The sequence below is a fragment of the Anolis carolinensis genome, chromosome 2 (genome assembly GCF_035594765.1).
Source record: "Anolis carolinensis isolate JA03-04 chromosome 2, rAnoCar3.1.pri, whole genome shotgun sequence".
NCBI lineage: Eukaryota > Metazoa > Chordata > Lepidosauria > Squamata > Dactyloidae > Anolis > Anolis carolinensis.
In genome coordinates this window covers 174,395,718-174,412,164 of record NC_085842.1, presented here as the reverse complement: position 1 = coordinate 174,412,164, position 16,447 = coordinate 174,395,718, and the positions used below count along the sequence as shown (strand labels likewise).

The window sequence follows — 16,447 nt, the reverse complement described above, 5'->3', positions numbered from 1 at the left end:
CCTGCCTCATGCACTATAGAGGACCTTCTCACACAACACCAGAGGCACTCCAAGTGGCAGCTTCTGGTCAAAGGAAATGCAGTATAATGCCAAGTTTTTAGCTTTGTTTGTAGTTTTTTAATACATTATATCTGTATTCTCAGGAGCCCTGGTGGCAAAGTGCGTTAAAGCACTGAGCAGGAGACCGAAAGGTCCCAGGTTCAAACCCTGGGAGCGGCGTGAGCAGCCACTGTTAGCTCCAGCTCCTGCCAACCTAGCAGTTTGAAAACATGCCAATGTGAGTAGACCAATAGGTACTGCTCTGGCAGGAAGGTAACGGCGCTCCATGCAGTCATGCCAGCCACATGACCTTGGAGATGTCTATGGACAACGCCGGCTCTTCGTCTTAGAAATGGAGATGAGCACCAACCCCCAGAGTCGGTCACGACTGGACTTAACCTCAGGGGAAACCTTTACCTTACTTTATCTGTATTCTCAGTTTGCTACTGACATGATAAATAAATATCTTAAAATCAAAGAAATACAATTAGTTACAAATTCATATTCAGAATACACACTTACGGTGTGTCCTGCGAAAAGAGAAAGCTGTATTCAGCAACATGTGCACACTTGAAACATTTCACCAAAATTATGTATACATTTCAGACTTTGCACCAATGCATTTTATCAATGTGTTGCCCTGAAAAATGCATGCAAAGATTGTTTTAGGTTTTATTAACAGGGACAGTCTGCATGGAACTAGCCCGGAACAGACTTGGAAGTGGGAAAAGGAGGACGTCTATGAAAACAGACTAGAAAGATCCACTCATCTCTAGTTAGTGCTGCAAATACAAGGCTGGGGTTGAAGAGCTTCGGAGTGATTATCCAGCAAGATGACAATTATGGCTTTGTATGTAAGAGAAGAAATATGACAAAACTAGTTCTGAGTACCTTTCCATATTTGTGTTGCCCAGCAGTAAAAGGTCAGTCTTTTGAACATTCCTGTCAACACACCCTGGAACACTATGCATTATTCCGAGCAACCCCAGACTTGCAGAACCTGTAGGGAATGGGGGGGGGGGGGGTGAGGAAGGACAGTATGCAAGCGAGATAATGAAATTGCTTAAAAACCCATTTTTTTCATGCTCAAGGGCAGAGAAGATCAAGAAACAACCCAATCTGGAAGATGATGAGGCGAGTAGAGAGAGCAAAGGTGGGATGACAACAGCCTACAAATATTTGCAGTGTAAACATCAAGAAGACTGATTTGTCATAATGATGGGTGAGGTGAGCAGCTTGAATGAGAGAGGAGACTGAAATTTAGCAGGGAAGAGCAAAATGCCTCACCAAAAAAGTTAAAGAGGCCATAAGGTGTTGCATAGGAATGTAGATAGTTGCTTTTTTTCCCCTCTCCCACATAAGCAATGCAGGAAGCATTTCAAACATTTGCTCCCTACCAGGCAAGATTGCAAGGACGTTTTCTTATGGGTTTCTGTGTCTATGGCCTTCATTGTTTGTTTGAAGATTTTGTCATGGGTTTGTGTGTGTGAAAATGTTTTTTGCAAAGTCTATTTTGGAAGCTTTTAAGTCAAATACATCCCCTTTTGCACAAGAAATCACATTTATGCTACTGTTCCTGCTGACAAAAAGTGCTGGCTGGTAATTTTGCACACAAGTTCAATGAAAAATAATAAATTTAACATTGATACCAATGTTGGAGAGTGGTCCCTGGCCAAAATGGTCCGGTAAAGTGGGCCTTGGGCAAAAAAAGGTTGGAAACCACTGCCCTAAATAAATTATCTAAACTATGTGTGTACTGCCATGTTGTGGGAACCGAGGGTAACAATGAAAAACGTGTCATTTGTGGCTCCTAGCACTCAGATTGTGCTACCACAACCAAATTTTTTAAAAAAATCTTATAACTATTTCAGTTGTTTTAATGAAATGGGAAGAATTAAAAAATTGTGACAACAATGACCATTAGGGTTTCACTATAAGTGAATCTCCTTTGTGGCTCCTAGCATTCAGATTGTGCTACCACAACCAAATTTAAAAAAAAATCTTATAACTATTTCAGTTGTTTTCAAGAAATGGGAAGAATTAAAAAATTGTGACAACAATGACCATTAGGGTTTCAGCTATAAGTGATGTGAAACATAGTCCAATAGAGCTTTAAGGACACAGATTAGGGAAGGTTGGTTTACAAACTGGAATCCTGTCTGCCAAACGCAGTTGTTCCAGGATGGGAATCTCCCATCCCTTCAAGTATTGTCATACGGCAACTCCTAATAATAAAAAATGCATAGTCAAAAATGAGGAACATTGGGAGATTCAATCCAATAATATTTAGAGTCCAAACGATTTCTATCCTTGGAAAGGAACCCGGACAGTACCCTTGTTCCCACTGATAGACAACATTTCTCTTGAACCACCTAAAACAAATGGTTAGTGCATTAGTACTGTGGAGACACAACTTCAGGGGGAAAAAAAAATCCTGCCATTGAGTCCAAGGCCAATCCTTTCCCCATATCTAGCAGGGCCAAATAACATCTGCCATGCCATGAAAGGTTTGATCAACTGCATATCTTCTAATATGATGTATATTACTCCATAACCTACCATGAACTTCTTTCCTTCATTTACACAGATTAATGATTCCCAACCTGTGGATGCTCAAAGTTGTTGGACTACCATTCCTAGAATACCTCACCACTGGCCATGTAAGGCTTCTGGGCATGCAATCCTGTAACATTTTGTCGTTGTTACTCAGTGCCTTCAAATCATTTCTTACTTATAGTGACTCTGAAGTGACCTTAACATGGGTTTTTCTAAGGCTGAGAGAGAGTGTGGCTTGTCCAAGGTCACTCAGTGGGTTTTCATGGAGAGCAGGAATGTCAATCTGTTCTCCAAAGTTGTACTCCAACAGCCAAACCACCACACATTGTTGGTGCCGTCTATTATCATCTTCTTACTTTTATTTTGGAACCATGATACAGGTTGAGTAGAATTCTCTCTAAACAAGACACAAAGGAGGTGCAAACAAGACATTAAAAATAGCACTGTTGAGAAACCAGTAGGGTGGAGAAAACAGAAGCTTAAAATTGTTCCACTCCACCTTTCCCCAAAAAGGTATTACACTGGAATTTATTAGCTGATTTGACCCTGAGAACTTGGATCTCAACAAATCCCAGGATTGGCTGTCTCCTACAGAAAGAAACTATTCTCAAGAATGTCACTGTACAGCTTCTGTATGTTACTGATCTTGCTGTGCTTTGATGGCCCACACACTGCTTATTGACCCCTAATCTAATTGGATTGGATGGACATTACACTTCTTAGGGCTCTGCATGTTAGCCTCACACAACCGTTGTTATCTCTTACCTGACTTTTTGGGCTAACTAGAATTAGACTTGTACACACAGTTGTTTCACTCTCTCTGCTTCCAGTATATAGAAGAGTATCCACCCGAGCACTACGAATCTCGTGCAGATCCCGAGGTCCCAGAGCGCAGGCAAGACATATTCTGATATTGGTCCTGGACCCTTTACACAGGGCAACTCAATTGGTAAGCTTCGCCATTTTGTTTAACCATAAGATCCTTGCCATCTACAGCACTACCTGCATGAAAGCCCCTTGGGCTGGGTATAGTAGAGTAATGCCAAACTTGGAGTGATCCAAAGGACCATGTCTACTGTAAAGCCAAGTCTACTATTCCGCAATCTCTTTCAAACTGCCCACTTAATACCACTTTAGTTGTGACGGCTCTCCTCTATGGAATTCTGAGATTTGTAGAAGCACAGTTATTTGCTGTGTTCATTAAATAAAGATAATCAGGGAACTCATCACATTGATGAGGTCTTTTGGATCGATTTGCCAGCCTCCACAGCAAATCGGTTGGGGAGGGGGGAGAAGCAAGGCAATCCTGGTGCTCCGCGCCCCACCTTGCTGGCAGCCGAAACTTTCCCATCACACATGGAGAAGCATTGCCGTGCAGTTTCCGTCAGCAATAGTCCCGTTGTTCCAAATGGATCACAGGGAGGCTCCCATGTTGGTGGTGCAGCATCCTAGGATGCTTTTGCCCCAATTGAGCCACAGAGCCCTGCTGGAAGTGAGGCTATGGCATGTACTGGGCGGTTTGGGGCTCCGTGGCTCAACTGGGGCAAAAGCATCCTAGGACGCTAACATTTCCTCGTGTGATGAAGTCATCAGTCTCATCAGAGTGGTTTTTCACCCCAGTTCAGGTGAACAAATTCTCCAACTCTCCTCCTTCCCCACTTTTTCTTCAGGATTGATAACCAAAGCAGCTATTTCCCTCATGCCAGATTGACTATACCCTAATGTTGCTTGGCCATACACATCCCAGTTTTCACCTGTGAAATGTTTAGACTAAAAGGTTTTTTTTATCTTTTATACTCCTAAAATGGCTTAGGCTGGGATAACAGACCTATAAAACAAAGGATAAGGGATCCTTTAGCACATAGGTCTAAGTCAACATGCAGGCAATCTAGACCTGGCACCTGAAAGTTCTGGGGAGATTCCTTTCCTTTCTCCAGTCTCTAGAGCAGTGGTTGTCAACCTGTGGATCCCCAGATGTTTTGGCCTTCCCAGAAATCCTAACAGCTGGTAAACTGGCTTGGATTTCTGGGAGCTGTAGGCCAAAACACCTGGGGACCCACAGGTTGAGAACCACTGCTCTAGATAATGACAGCGCCAGGAGAGCTTGTGGTTTATTCTGTCAGAGAAATTATGGAGAATTCTTCCCCGAGGGAGTTTTGACTCTCTGCTCCTGTTAGGTCTTTCAGGTGCAGCATAAGGGGCATTCTAAGCATGTTTTCTAAGTTATTGTTTGATGGCTTTGCCATTCCCTAGTGCCTAATTGTGTTTTTCCCATTTGTTTCTTTCCACTGGTGTCATCATTATATCTCCTCTGTTAATTGTTTGTTGGGTAAATAGGTTTCATGCATCTGTGCATGTTTCTTTTCAGTCCTTTAAATCAGTACCATTTAATGGAAGGAATCAGCAGTTTTCCCATCCAGTGTACCAGGGACCAAGATGATATTTGTGCTCATGAACAACAACTATTTCTTCCTTGGAAATTTTCCTTTTGTGAGAGTTTTTCATCTGGCCCATGCAGTCTGAAGCTAGCTGCATTTATTATTATTATTATTATTATTATTATTATTATTATTATTATTATTATTATTATTATTGTATGACACAGCAAACAAGATAGATATGCTGGATTTCGTTTCACAAAATCACAAGTCAAACACTTCCCAAGTGTCTAGGATTGTGTGATGTATTTTCGGATGATGCATGCAGATCCCAGTAGGGTGGCCTTTTGCAGTTGGCAGATCGTAATTTTGTCAATGTCTATTGTTTCCAAATGCCGGCTGAAATCTTTTGGCACAGCACCCAATGTGCCGATCACCACCGGGACCGCCTGCACTGGTTTCTGCCAGAGTCTTTGAAGTTCAATCTTGAGGTCCTGATAGCGGCTGAGTTTTTCCTGTTGTTTTTCGTCAATGCGACTGTCACCTGGGATGGCAACATCAATTATTATTATTATTATTATTATTATTATTATTATTATTATTATTATTAAATGACCAATGTAGCTAGGGCCAAAGTCAATTGGAATAGGAATTAATCTGGTCCGGGCTTTAGTCCAAATTTTAACAGAGCTATCCCAGAACACTATTCTGACAACAAATTCAGCATTTTGGATTTTCCAATGTTCATAATAAAATGTGGAATGGGTTTACCACCCCATGGACATGGGGCTTGATTACACTGGCCAGAAAACCAGAATTCACCACTGCCTATCTCCATGATACATAGCTACATCCAGAGGGTATTCCAGGCTTTCTTGCCTTAATCCACCTTTACTTGTGATACTTCTGTTGCTGTTCTCCACTACGCACAGAACTCATTGTTGGCACCTGGCCAGAGTGATCATATCTGCTGTCAGAACAGGGTGCCCGCATGACCAGCATGAAGGAGAAGGTTGAGCTACCCTTATTCTTGTGATTGTGCAGACACCCCATTCTGACAACAACAGATGCAACCGGTGACTGCCAGGCATTCGTATGAAGATCCGTGGCTAGTGGGGAGTTATGATGGTGACACAGAGGATGAGATAACAGCCCAGATGGTCCTAGTCCATCTAAACACCAGATTTAGATTCAGCATCTGTGTGTAGGATAAGGGGCTATTCCAGCCCCAACTTACTCTGGAGGTTTTTTTTTCTGTGTCAGGAGCACTTGCGAAACTGCAAGTCACTTCTGGCATGAGAGAATGGGCCCTCTGCAAGGACGTCACCCAGATGTTTTGATGTTTTTACCATCCTTGTGGGAGGCTTCTCTCATGTCCCCGCATGAGGAAGCTCGTCCATGCTCTCCCTGGGTTGGATTCGAACTGGCAACCTTCAGGTCAACAACCCAACCTTCAAGTCATCAGTCCTGCCAGCACAAGGGTTTAACCCAATGCGTCACTGGGTGCTCCAGGTTACTCTGGCTCAACCTGCCTAGTGTAGATACAGCAATGGAAAATTCCAGTATCCTTCATAAAGATCACATAGGCAGAATATATCATAAAGAACAAAACTTACTTTCTGGCCTTCCGTGGCAATGTCTGTCTGAACTAAGCTTACTACCCTTATCCTCAGCAGCCACTCCTTGGTGAATCCTTTGGTGGAAATTTGAGTAGCATTGAGTCCCCAAGGAGGAGGGGAAGGAAACCCCCCACTGTGTGAACAGAAGGCTCATTTCATAATGCCAGTTTTAGCCGTATTTTATTGTACCTCTGGCACTATTTTTCACTGTGAGTCATTTGTTATTGCTGTTGTTTATTTCAGTTGCAAACACTTCTGAGCACCTTCTGAAGGTCAGAGCATGGAGCACCTAACTATATAACAGCACTAACCAATTCATCAATGAATTGAAACTAGGAAGCAATAGGGATATACTTATTTACTACTTCTTGAAGTGTCATGTAATTTTAGCAATTTATTTTCCTGCTGTGAAAAAGTGTTTGAAAGCCACACAGCTCTTGACACTTATTCATAGTTTCAGGACTTTTTCTGTACAAAGTTTACATGTGATTGTTTTGTGCACAGAAAACAGAGTTTTGTACATAGAAAACGTCATTTTATTTCTGTCTAGAAATAATGTTCTATGCATAAAATTTCTATACAAAAATATTTTCTGTTTCCCACACAAAACAACCACTACTGAATTTTGATCATAAACAATCTCAATCTGTGCAGATTACCATTGGTCCAGGATTCTTCTTATTAGGGTTTCCTCAATGCTTGAAAAACATGTTATTTTACCCTTTGGATGGAATACTGTTGTACATTCTTTGCCCATTTCCTCTGTAATTCTGATCTAGTAGAAGACAATGGGTCTGCAGACCAGGGTCTCTTTCAGTTCCCCCTCTTGATACCATTTTAATTGTGGTGGTTTTACACTTTGGAATTCAGGGATTTGTAGAGGTCTCTGGCAGATATTTTTTTCAGTAAATTACAATTCCCTGAATTCTATAGCAGTGGTTTTCAACCTGTGTGTCCCCAGGTGTTTTGGCCTACAACTCTCAGAAATCCCAGCCAGTTTACCAGCTGTTAGGATTTGTGGGAGTTGAAGGTCAAAACATCTGGGGACCCACAGGTTGAGAATCACTGCTCTATAAGATGTAGGGATGGCCAAGGCACCATATCCTATCTGCACTTGGAACTAAGCAGGGTTGGCCCTAGCTAATATTTGGATAGAAGGTCACCAACAGGTACTAGCTGCTGTAGGCTGTCTCTGGGTATTCCTTGTCTAAGAAATCTATTAAATTCGCATAACCTCACTGGTGCACATACACATGGCATCAAAGGACTGTAACTGTGTAGTATGAAACAAACCTGTACTTATATGCAGACAGAAACTGTGATATAGGCTAGGAGATAAGGCTACAAAGCAATTAAGTAAGGTAAAAGTTTTCCCCTGACATTAAGTCTAGTTCTGTCTGACTCTGGGGGTTAGTGCTCATCTCCATTTCTAAGCTGAAGAGCCAACATTGTCCATAGACACCTCCAAGGTCATGTGGCCATCATGACTGCATGGAACGCCGTTACCTTCCTGCCGGAGTGTACGTATTGATCTACTCACATTTGCATGTTTTTTAACTGCTAGGTTGGCAGAAGCTGCTAACAGCAGGAGCTCACTCTGCACCCCAGATTTGAACCACCAACCTTTTGGTCAGCAAGTTCAGCAGCTCAGAGGTTTTCCGCTGCGCCACCAGGGGCTCCAGAAAGCAATTATGACTATGGATTTGATTTGAAACGGAGATAAAGGGATGGAGAAAATTGAATCATGCCCATTACTTTGTTTTCTATTCTTCTAAATTCTGAACAGGATGCAAGTACATGTGACTGTAGTATGCCTGTACACATACAAATGCACAGAGATATAGAAGGAAAGAGGGAAAGTTTTTTCAGAGCCTTTGTTTCAGTCATTAGGACTTCCCAACGTGTGGGAGGGGAAGAGAGCATCTGGCTAAGAACTGGCACACCCTCAAGGTGAATGTTCATATCTAGTAAGTCATAAATGATAAGTTTTTCACCTTTCATTTCCTTTCTGCCTTATGAAATGCAATCTAGTACTCTTGTGATTAATTTCAAACAGGAGCGGTACAAGGATTTGTTACTTAGGAGGAAGCAACTTTTAACCCTCCAGATTTTGTTGAATTGGAATTCCATGCAGATTTGGCTGGGATGTCTAGAGGTGAGGCACTGGCAGTAGATTGATCTCCTGTCTTAAGCCTAATTGGAAATAGTACCTAACAAGAAGGAGTATTTAACAGAATACATTCTGCATGCTGTAGGTCCCAGGTTCAGTTCCAAACATGTGTGTGTGTGTGGGTGTAAAATCTGGCCAAAATCCTGGAAATTTGTTGCTAGTCAACATTTGATGGCTTGGATGTAGAGTAAGATCTTTCATGTTGAACATGTTTCATGGTACATCTATACTGTTGGATCAATGCAGTCTGACGCCACTTTAACTGCTGTGCCTCAATGCTATGGCATCATGGGCATTGTAGTTTTAAAATGTCTTCATCCTTCTCCGCCAAAGAGTGCTAAGGTAAAGGTAAAGGTTTTTCTCTGACATTGTCTAGTTGTATCCGAGTCTGAGGGTTGATGCTCATCTCATTTTCTAAGCCGAAGAGCTGGCATTGTCCATAGACCCCTCCTACCATAGATCATGTGGACAGCATGACTGCATGGAGCGCTGTTACCTTCCCGCAGAAGCAGTACCTATTGATCTACTCACATTTGCATGTTTTCAAACTGCTAGGTTGGAAGAAGCTGGGCTAATAGCGGGAGCTCACTCTGCACCCTGGATTCAAACCACCAACCTTTTGGTCAGCAAGTTCAGCAGCTCAGCAGTTTAACCCACTGCGCCATTGTGGGCTCCCCAGTGCTTCACTAAACAACAACTTCCAGTGAGATAGGCATCTTTGGAATGCTTTACTTGTATATTCCCCTAAAGAAGGGATTAAGCTTGTTGTCTCTTCCAATTCTAAGGTTCTATGAGGAACTATAAGGAACCCCGGTGGCGAAGTGTGTTAAAGCACTGAGCTGCTGAACTTGCAGACCGAAAGGTCCCAGTTCGAAAACATGCCAATGTGAGTAGATCAATAGGTACCGCTCCGGCGGGAAGGTAACGACGCTCCATGCAGTCATGCCGGCCACATGACCTTGGAGGTGTCTACGGACAACGCTGGCTCTTCGGCTTAGAAATAGAGATGAGCACCAACCCACAGAGTCAGACATGACTGGACTTAACATCAAGGGAAACCTTTACCTTTACCTTTATGAGGAACTCAGGGAATCATTACAAAAGCCTTCCACACCCATCCCCATTGTGTGAAGGCATCTCCCGATAACTAAATCATGAAGGAACAGCATTTTGCACATGTCTCAATGTTAATTCTTACTTGCACTATTTACTACCAAGGCCCACCCAAGGTATTTTGATGCCTCAAGGAAAGATAAAATGATGCCCTACCCAGCCTCCATAGAGAAACTGACCAGTCCAGCAGCTGAATCATACTTTAACCTTAGCTACTGGACAGCAGGCTCCATGATACTTGAGAGCATTAGGCTATCTTCGGGAATAGTTTTATTGGTGGCAAATGAGGGCATTTTCCCCACCCCAAGTAAGAATTCTGCCCCTCCCAAGGATTTTTTTTCTTCATCTCCAAATCTAGCATTGCAGTAACCTAAAACTTCACTTGAGCTTTTAGAAATAGATTTTAGACACCCAAAGAAAGGGGGCAGGCAAAGTGACCAAAGAAATTCAAAAGCAGGAAATATGAGTGTTGCAGGTGTGAAGGATTTTCAGAGTCCTGTTTTCAGCAATACTAAAAAAAATTGAGAACTGGAGGAATATTTTGTGGGGGTGTAGAATTTACACTGCCTACTACCATCATATCATAGGCAATCCCTTTTCCCTGAGTCTTGGTGATGGCTCCGTAAGTGACTGTGGAGGCCTATGCTAGATCTGCATGGTCTTTTGCAGTGAGGAAATACATTTCCAAAGAGGCCTATCTGACTGGAAGTTGTTGTTTGTGAAGCACTAGCACTCTTTGGCAGAGAAGGCGGAAGACCTTTTAAGACTACAATGCTGCAGTGGTGCAATGGGTTAAACCCTTGTGCTGCTGAACTGCTGACCTGAAGGTTGGCAGTTCAAATCCACAAGACAGGGTGAGCTCCCATCTGTCACCCCTAGCTCCTGCCAGCCTAGCAGTTCGAAAACATGCAAATGTGAGTAGATAAATAGGTACTGCTTCAATGAGAAAAGGCAAAGAGATGCTCCAAGCAATCTTGCTAGTCACATGACCAGGAGGTGACAACGCAGGCTCCTCAGCTTGAAAATTGAGAAAAAGCTCCTCTCCCAGAGCCAGAGAAGATTACTGTCTCCAGAAGCGAGAAATGAAAGGAGAAGCCTTTGCCTTTGTTTGTGTGTCTCATTGTATGTGATTGTAAAGGCATTGAATGTTTGCCTATGTCTTCTGTAAATGCTGTAATCTGTTCTGAGTTCCCTAGAAGAGAAGGGCAGAATATAAATAAAGTGTATTATTATTATTGACACAAAGACATAGTATGACACAGCAAACGAGATCTATATGCTGGATTTTGTATCACAAAATCACAAGTCAAACACTTCCCAAGTGTTTAGAAATGTGTGATGTATTTTTGGATGATGCATGCAGTAAGGTGGCCTTTTGCAGTTGACAGATCATAATTTTGTCAATGTTTATTGTTTCCAAATGCTAGCTGAGATCTTTTGGCACGGCACCCAGTGTGCTGATTACCACCAGGACCACCTGTACTGGTTTGTGCCAGAGCCTTTGCAGTTCTATTTTGAGGTCCTGATAGTGGCTGAGTTTTTCTTGTTGTTTTTCGTCAATATGACTCTCACTTGGTATGGCGACATCTATTATTATTATTACAGTAGATTCTCACTTAGCCAACATAAACCGGTCGGCAGAATGTTGGATAAGCGAATATGTTGGATAATAAGGAGGGATTAAGGAAAAGCCTATTAAACATCAAATTAGATCATGATTTTACAAATTAAGCACCAAAACATCATGTTATACAACAAATTTGACAGAAAAAGTAGTTCAATACGCAGTAATACTATGTAGTAATTACTGTATTTACAAATTTACTGTATTGAAAACATTGACTACAAAATGCATTGGATAATCCAGAATGTTGGATAAGCGAGTGTTGGATAAGTGAGACTCTACTGTATTATTATTATTATTATTATTATTATTATTATTATTATTATTATTATTATTATTATTTCCCTGGGCCCTTCCACACAGCCATATAACCCAGAATATCAAGGCAGATAATTTGCAATATCTGCTTAGAACTGTATTATCTGAGTCCACACTGCAATATAATCCAGTTCAATGTGGATTTTACGCTGCTGTGTAGAAGGGGCCTCTGTTTACTTAGCTAGAGCCCCAAAGCTTGTTGCTGGAGGAAACAAAAGAATACAGAATACCCCAAACGTTTGTACATTGTATTGCTAAAGATTATTTAGCAATATTTCTCCACTGGAGAGTTTAATGATAAAAAGCTAAGATTTTTTTTTTTCATGTTAGTGGAGTGCGAGAATTGGCCCTCTGCAAGGACATTGCCCAGGGGACGCCCAGATGTTTTGATGTTTTACCATCCTTGTGGGAGGCTTTTCTCATGACCCCGCATGGAGCTGGAGCTGATAGAGGGAGCTCATCTGCGCTCTACCCGGGTGGGATTAGAACCTGGCAGCCTTCAGGTCAGCAACCCAACCTTCAAGTCACAAGGCTTTTATCCCCTAGGCCATCGGAGGCTCCAATAATATAATATGACATAGTTTCTCAATGGGTCAGGCATGAACTGGAATGTGCCAGGGGCCTTATAAAGTGACCCACCACCTTGAGTGTGTCAAAGCTGCACCTGGTTCCCAAAAAACTGGCTGGTTTTGGCCTATGACCTTCTGAATTCTGGGAACCTTCACTGGCGTTACCATTAAAAAAGGACTGCAAGAAAGGAAAGGAACTCTGACTTACTAACTGGGGTGTTGGAAGGAGAGGAAATGTTATTTGTTGGTACAGGACCATGCCACTCCTTCTCTGGCTATGATAAACCAGGAATGCGGTGGGGCTCTCCAAGCAGATAAGGAGACTGGTCTCTCCCCCTGAGCCAAATTACAGCCTCCTTGCTAAATCCCAGACCAGCAGGAATGCATCTGTGCTCCACATGGCCTTTTGCATTGCTTACATGTGGTTCCAAGGGTCAGGCCACACCACTCTGTTACATTCCACAGGAACGGTGTGGCAACAACCACCCACAGCAATAAAAATATGCTCCAGACAAATAGCCTTGTAAGAATACATTTCTTCTCCTGTATAAGGATACATGGGCTTCTTTCTGATGTACAGAGATGTTTCGGTACACATACTTCAAGGCACCATGAATGCAAAAAGCATCAGGATTTCAAAGATGAAAGGAACAATGGAGAACATCTAGTCCAACTCCTTTCTCAGTATAGGGTATCCTAACATAGGTGTTCTAAATAAATGAGGCATGACCTCTTCCCTGTGACATCAGTCTCAATAATAGTCTGCATACCAGAAATATCCTCTCATCCGACTCTCCTACCAATTACACTTGCTTCTTATACTTCTCTTTAAGGGTGTGTCTACGCCGTAGTATATGACACTACTATAACTGCCATGGCTCAATACTATGGAAACCTGGAAGTTGTAGTATTATTATTTTTTTCATTCCTTGTTCTTCCCTATACCAAGTCACTCAATATTATCACAAACAACATTGTGCCGCCCTGTTGCGTTTTGACAAATGTTCACCCTTGGAAGGCCATATCATTCCTTCTTCCAGAGTTGGCTTTATTCTGCAGCTGTGGTAATAACCCACGCCCTGGTGTCTAGAAAATCGATGAGATCACCAAGCTGCTTTTGTGGATCCTTGTTCATGTGTAGCATATGGAACTCAGTCAAGGAAGCATTCCCCCTCTATACAAAACAGTTGATCTGAAAGTCTCCAAAAATACACAAGTAAGTTTTAATATTGTTAAATATGTTCTGATATTCTTATGATTCTATGAGACAGAAGGGATAGCAGAGCACTTGATAACCAACCTGGACACAGCATATTATTTGAGAACACAGAAATGCTGAACCGCTTCACAACTACCATGTCAGACTACACAGAGAAGCCACTGAAATACACAAGCATGTGGACAATTTCAGCAGAAAGGAGGAAACCATGAAAATGAACAAAATCTGGCTAAATGGTCTAAAATCAGAACACTAAATAAAGAGCAAGACTAAAAAAGCAGGGGAATTCAAGAAGACAAGAAATAATCAGGGACAGCTAACACCTCCCAACAAAGGATTCCCCCAGACAGCTACCAGCCAGGCCTTGAAACTGCAGGCCATTAAAATGCTAATCAAGGTGGCAAATTGCAACATTCACATGTACCTCAAGCAGAAAAGATCTTTCCCCCACCCTGGATATTCCACAGATATATAAACCCCACTTTCCTAGTTTCCAACAGACCTCACAACCTCTGAGGATGCCTGCCATAGATGTGGGCGAAACATCAGGAGCAAATGCTTCTGGAACATGGCCATACAGCCCGGAAGACTCACAACAACCCAGTGATTCCTGCCATGAAATCCTTCGACAACACAACAAACAGAAAGGGAAGCTTGCACATCGGGGTTAAGAGCTGTCCTTATCAGTTTATGTGAAGTATGGGGACTAATAATTTTCTATTTCTAATTTGTGAAGAACCAGAACCATATCTATGTTCACTGATTAAATCTACTCTTTTTTCTTTCCTAGAAATGTGCAGCAGACTAACCGCTGAGAGCTTGCTGACCAGCACTGATCCACAGCCTTACACTTTGCATGAGTCTAAAGGAAATACTAAAAACTCAGCATGATCTTGTTGGCCAGTGACAAGGATGGTGGTTTGGAAAGGAGGCTGAGCTCCTACTTGTATGAAGAAGTCTCATGGTCTCTTACATTAGACGGACTCAAACCAGGTGTAACTTTTGGTACTTTGGCTGTGACTGTATTGGTGTCAGGTGTTGCTGCTACAACCTATTTTCATGTAACACCAAGAATCCTAACTTCAAGGTTTCTGATCACCTACTGGGCCCTCCCAAAACAATTTGTTGCCTCATTTATTGGACAAAGTGTCACCCATTCACTTACACCTTCCAGGGCGAATAAATGAAGGGTGCAATTTGTCCGAACACCTGCCCCTTTGGAGGTATGGGGCTTCATTCAGCTGGCAGGGTGGACACGGGGAGCAAAGCTTCACTCGCTCACATGCCCGGCTCCTTTTCAGCTACAGGGCTGCTGGCCGAGTAAAGCCTTGTACAGCAGAGTCTCACTTATCCAACATTCTGGATTATCCAACGCTTTTTGTAGTCAATGTTTTCAAAACATCATGATATTTTGGTGCTAAATTCGTAAATACAGTAATTACTACATAGCATTACTGCGTATTGAACTACCTTTTCTGTCAAATTTGTTGTATAACATGATGTTTTGGTGCTTAATTTGTAAAATCATAACCTGATTTGATGTTTAATAGGCTTTTCCTTAATCCCTCCTTATTATCCAACATATCCAATTTTGGGCACCGCAGTTGAAGGGAGATGTTGACAAGCTGGAAAGCGTCCAGAGGAGGGTGACTAAAATGATTAAGGGTCTGGAGAACAAGCCCTATGAGGAGTGGCTTAAAGAGCTGGGCATGTTTAGCCTGCAGAAGAGAAGGCTGAGAGGAGACATGATAGCCATGTACAAATACGTGAAGGAAGTCATAGGGAGGAGGGAGCAAGCTTGTTTTCTGCTGCCCTGGAGACTAGGACACGGAACAATGGCTTCAAACTACAGGAAAGGAGATTCCACCTGAACATCAGGAAGAACTTCCTCACTGTGAGAGCTGTTCGACAGTGGAACTCTCTGCCCCGGACAGTGGTGGAGGCTCCTTCTTTGGAGGCCTTTAAACAGAGGCTGGATGGCCATCTGTCGGGGGTGCTTTGAATGCGATTTCCTGCTTCTTAGCAGGGGGTTGGACTGGATGGCCCATGGGGTCTCTTCCAACTCTACTATTCTATGATTATATGATTCTATGATTAACTTATCCAACGTTCTGCCGGCCCGTTTATGTTGGATAAGTGAGACTCTACTGTATCTCGATTTTTTTCACTCCATAATAGTCACATCTCTCTCTTTCAGCCAAAAAAGAAATGAAAAGTGTGACTATTATGCGGTGAAATATAGTAGCTAAATCACATGCAACAACTGTCGCTACTACATTATTATAACCACAAACAACACTGGGAGACACCATTAGAGAGGGTGACACCATGCTGACTACAGTGGGTGTGCAGTGTTTCAGCAGAATTGTAAGATTATTTTATTTTTTAAAAATCTCCCTGTGGTTAAATATAACCAAAAGAACATTTCTCATAAGCCCAACCTGAATGTACTGTATCAATATACTGTCAACTCAGTGCTGATTTCCTTTTTGAACCTTCTAATGTTTATTTATTATTTATTTATTTGCGACATTTATATACTGCCCTTCTCACCCCGAAGGGGACTCAGGGCGGTTTACAAGTATATATACATACAATATATTATATTATACAACTATATTGCAATATTATTAGTAATATTGCATGTAATATAAATATACAATTGTAATAGTGAATTATAATTATTATTACATTGTATTACAACATAATATTATTATTAATATTAATATTATATATATTCATGTGTGTGCGTGTGCGTGCATGTGCATACACATACACACACACACATATATATATACACAAACACACACACACACACACACACACATAAAGCATGTTACTG

At 42.0% G+C, this 16,447-nt stretch overlaps 1 long non-coding RNA gene across 1 annotated transcript; it reads left to right on the top strand.

Annotated features, from left to right (window-relative positions):
* The first annotated feature begins 319 nt into the window (after positions 1–319).
* LOC134296368 (uncharacterized) lies at positions 320–16,086 on the top strand. The gene is made up of 4 exons (XR_010003094.1): positions 320–1,266; positions 2,627–2,699; positions 3,426–3,544; positions 14,396–16,086. It is a non-coding gene; the product is annotated as an uncharacterized LOC134296368 (long non-coding RNA).
* The last annotated feature ends 361 nt before the right edge of the window (positions 16,087–16,447 follow it).